Here is a 5,047-nt window from a genome sequence, read left to right as displayed (position 1 = left end):
GAAAGAATATTTTGTGGATATAGGAAAAATAATAAATTCATATGGAGGAGCAAAAGGACAAGAATCTCAAGGGTGATAATGAAAAGTTGAAAGGATGTCTACCAACAACAAATTTCAAACTGTACTATAAAGCAGTACTCATTAAAATGATTTGGTATTTGTCAAAAAAAAGAAAGTGACACCTAGGTGGCCAACTGGATAGAGTTCCCAGCTTAAAGTCAGGAAGACTCATCTTTCTGATTTCAAATCTGGCCTCAGACTCTTCCTAGCTGTGTGACCCTGGGCAAGTCACTTAACCCTATTTGCCTTAGTTCCTCATCTATAAAAATGAGTTGGAGAAGGAAGTGGCAAATCGCTCCACTATCTTTGCCAAGAAAACCCCAAAAGAGGTCATAAAGAGATGTACATGACTGAAACAACTGTATAACAACAACAACAACAACAACAAAAGGTCAATCAGTGAAACAGATTATGTACACAACATACAGAAGCAAACAAACACAGTAGCTTAGTGACTTCAAAGACCTCACTTACTGGGTAAAGACTCATTATTTGAAAAAAAACTGTTTGGAAAACTAGACAGCAATGTGGCAAAATGTTAGGTGTAAAATAATATCACATGCTATACACCAAGATAAAATCCAAATAGATATATAACCCAGATAGAAAAGGTTACATTAAAAAAAAAAACTCAAAAGAGTAAGGGAGAAGTTACCTTTCAGGGCATTTTCACATATAAGTGGGCTAAGAAGATATTTTCAAAAGAACTTTATCAGTGTGGACTAACACCAATAATTAGCCCTTAATTATGATGGAATTTTCTCTTATTGGTGCCTACGAGGTTATTCTAGCAGCTGTTTCACTCTAACACAGTTCAGTGATTTCCTCCCTTATGCCCCAGTAGTATGCAGGCTGTTGAAGTAGGGTTGATAAACTATTTATTGGACAAAAAAAAAATGAAGATTTTTATCAAAGAAAAACCCAGAAAATCATTTGATGTGGCCATCTTATATGCTTATGTCACCTTCAAAAAGCTAAATATTTTAGCAGTGGTGTAACGAAAGTGACATCGGATTGTTGATGTATGTGCTGGTACACAGGTGTCATTTTGTTGTCACAGCACTACAGTGAAATATGCAAATAAAAACTTAAATTTAAAAAAAAAGAAGCTACCTTTCAGATCTATGGATCAGTGAAGAGTTCATAACTAAACAATCAGTAAGAGAGGATCACAATTTTTTTTGCACAAATTTAATAATCATAGGAACCTAGGAGAGGCATGCCTCCTACTCACTGGTCCTGCTTCCAGTCTAACTTTCATAGCCATCAACTGGGGAAGTAATTCCTGTGGAGAAGGGGCCAGTCATCTTTATCAACTGCCAACCAATTGCCATTACAGGGCACACAAGTCAGCCTCACTGAAGCAGCAAGGCACCCTAAGGGAGAGACATTTGGGAGCTCAAAATCATCAGCCTTGCAATTGCTCCTACAGGTGCTGTAGCCACATCTGTGGAAGACATTGCTGCCAATGTCCTTGGCACTGTGAAATGGTTCAGTATCAGAAACTGATAAGATTTTTTCAGTGGAAATGGCATTAAGGAAGTTGCCTTTATACCCTGAGGACCATAAGACCCTTTCCATTGACTTTAGCTGAAATCTTCTTTAGGTGTTCTCTCTCCCATTAGAATGTGAACTCCTTGAGAGCAGGGGCTGTCTGTCTTTTCTGTTTATATCTCTAGTGCTTTGCACATAGTAAGAGCTTAACAAATGCTTTATTCATTCATCTTAATGTAGTAAAAATTAGAAAAACAAGTAAATAGGAAGAAATATTTGTGACAAATTTCTCTGACAAATGTTTCATTTCCAATACATATAAAGAACTGATTCAAAATTTATAAGACTAGGAGCCATTCTCTAATTCATAATGGTCAAAGATATGAACAGGCACTTTTCAAAGGAAGAGATCAAAGTGATCTATAGTCATATGGAAGATGCTCTAAATCACTAATAATTAGAGAAATTTAAATTAAAGCAACTCTGGGAGATTCCTTCTTACCCCTATCAAACTGGCAAAGATGACAAAAGAGGAAAATGCCAAATGTAGGAGGGGCTGTGGGAAAACTACGCTAGTGTACTGTTAGTGGAGCTGTGAATTGGCCCAAGTCATTTTTTCAAACAATTATGACTATGTATAGAGTTACCAAACTGTGCAAACCTTTTGGTCCAGCTATACCACTCGGCCTACACTTTAGAGATCAAAGAAATAGGGAAAGTATCTATATGCACAAAAATATTTGTAGCAGCTTTTCTCATTAGCTCAAAGTTGGAAATTCCCCTATTGGGAAATGACTAAACATGTTGTGGTAATAGGAAAGTAATGGAATATTAATGTGCCATAAGAAATGATGAAATGGGCAATTACAGATGAAACTGGGAAGGACTTTATGAACTGATGCAGAGTGAAGTAAGCAGAACTAGAACAATTTATTTAATGATAGTCAATAAATATTTACTAAGCATCTATTTTAGGTCAGGCATTGTGCTAAACATTGGGGATGTAAATAATAATAATAATAAAAAAAAGCCCTTAAGGAGATTACAATTTAATGGAGGAAGACAACACACAAAAAGAAGCTGAAAAGTGGGTGGAGGAGAGGTGGCAGGATAAGAGAAGCTACCTACATGGCATGGTGGGAAAGTCAGAAGTTCCAAAAATCTTACTAGTAGCCAGGTGAGAAGGATGTTCTGAACTAAGCTCTCCCCTTAAATGGAGATTTGGAGTTCATGGCCCCACTCTCCAATCAGAAAGGCAGAAGGTATTGATGAGGTGGAATACCATGGCTGATGAGATCTTTCAGGATGATGAGTCATTCTAATAATGTGCTTTCTGAGGCTTGGTGAAGTCAGTCAGACAAGTCCCAGAGTAGTGCAGCCAGGTGAGAAATGAGGAGAAGTCTGATTATAGAAGTCTGGGTTATCTCATTAAGTGGACATTCTTGTGTGTGGCCCCACCTTCTAATAAGAGAGGAATATATTATTTGAAAGACTTTAGAACTCCAATCAACACAATGGTAAACTGGGACTCCAAAAGGATAAAGATGAAACATGTCATTCAGGACTTTATGGGTGAAGAACTTAAAATGCAGAGATATTATGGTATAAATAGTTCTTCTGGTTCTTCTCACTTCTTTCTGTTTCAGTCCATATAAGTCATTTCATGTCTTTGAAACAGTCTTTCCCTTCATTTTTATAGCACAGTAGTATTCTATTACATTCAAATACCACATTTTGTTCAGCCATTCTCCTCAGTTTCTAGTGTTGGGCCACTACACAAAGTTGCTATAAGTATTCTATTTTTGTACATGGAGGACCTTTTCTTCTTTCTTTGATCTCTTTAAGATATATGCCTAGCAGTAGTATATAGCTCAGTGGAAGACCATTAAACTGTTTAGTAACTTTTAGTGTGTAATTCTTAATTGCTTTCTAGAATGGTTAGATTCATTGACAGCTACACCAATAATATAACTAATGTGCCTGTCTTCCCAAAGCCCCTCCAACATAGCCCCTTTTGATATCTTTGCCAATCTGAAGGAACTTCAGCATTGCTTTAATTAACATTTCCATAATTATTAGTGATTTGGAGAATTTTTTCCCCCATATACTTGATGATATCTTGTATGTCTTCTTTTGAGAACTGCCTGTTCATATCCTTAGATGTGCTGACTTTAATGTTTCTGTTGTTCTGTTTGGCAGATCAAAAACTCTTAACTTAAGTTATGTCTTTGTTTTACTTTATTGTGGAATTTTATCTTTTGTTTCAGGGTTATAATAAGATGTAAATTGGAGATTGCTGAGAGAGAGAAGAGAGAGAAAGCAGAAAGAGAGGGGAGAGAGGAAGAGAGAGAGAGAGAGAGAGAGAGAGAGAGAGAGAGAGAGAGAGAGAGATTATTGGAGGGGACCTTGATCTCTCCAGACAGAAATGCTTGTACATCACTTGATTGTTTCTGATAGATTTTGTCTAAAATGAGGAGTATAGAATTTTTCTTCCACACTCTCCTCTGCTCAAAAAGTTTTAGTGACTCTAGGATAAAATACAAATTCATCTCTTTCATTTAAAATCCTTCAATTCTCCTTTCTTCCTAACTTCCCTATTACCATCCAGGGCAGGAGTGGGGAACCTGTGGTCTCAAGGCCACATATGGCCTCCTGGGGCCTTGCATGCAGAGTTTTGACTTAGTCCAAGATTTACAGAACAAATCATTTTATTAAGGGGATTTGTGTTGTGAAGTTTGGATTCAGTTAAAGGACTGAACGTGAGGACTTACAGGGCCATATGTTCCTCCACTCTACAGTTCCCCACCCCTTTTCCAGGGTATCACCATCTTTCTAGTCACCCTGGCTTGCAATCTAGATGTCAGCCTTAGCTCATAGACTCATCATTCTCTCTCACCCCTCGTAATGAGTGTCCAAGTCTTCAGTTTGTTTTTTTAAAACCCTTCATAACCTGGATCTTTCCTACCTTTCCTGTTTTCTTACACCTTATTTCCATATACTCCGTGATCCAGGAAGATTGTCTTTCTTCCTTTCTCAAGCACAAGAGATATTCTTTCCCATTCCCCAAACCCTCATTTATCAGAGCCAGGATCCAGGGATAGAGTCCTAGGTTCTGGTGGGAAGAAGATGAGCATGATAGTCAGAAAGTAAAAGGCATGATATGATTTGGAAAAAACTGGAGAGTCACCCAAGGCCTCACTCTTGACTCTCATTCTTATCCCAAATCAGTTGCTAAATCTTTTTGTCTCTACCTTCAGACTGCCACTTACAGAGCCACCGCCCTAATTCAGTCCCTCATTGCCTCTTATCTGGGCTATTGAAATAGCCTAGTTTCCCTGACTCCTCTCTCCTCACACTTTAACCCTCTAATCAGTTGCCAAAGTGATTTTTCTAAAAAGGAGATCTGACCATGTTACCTGCTGTGCTCAATGAGCTCCAGATATAAATTCTTTTGTTTGGCATTTAAAGTTCTTCATAACCTGCCTCCGTTCTA

The sequence above is a fragment of the Vombatus ursinus genome, unplaced genomic scaffold, assembly GCF_900497805.2.
Source record: "Vombatus ursinus unplaced genomic scaffold, bare-nosed wombat genome assembly UNPS02009835.1, whole genome shotgun sequence".
NCBI lineage: Eukaryota > Metazoa > Chordata > Mammalia > Diprotodontia > Vombatidae > Vombatus > Vombatus ursinus.
Note: the sequence above shows the minus strand (reverse complement) of the source record.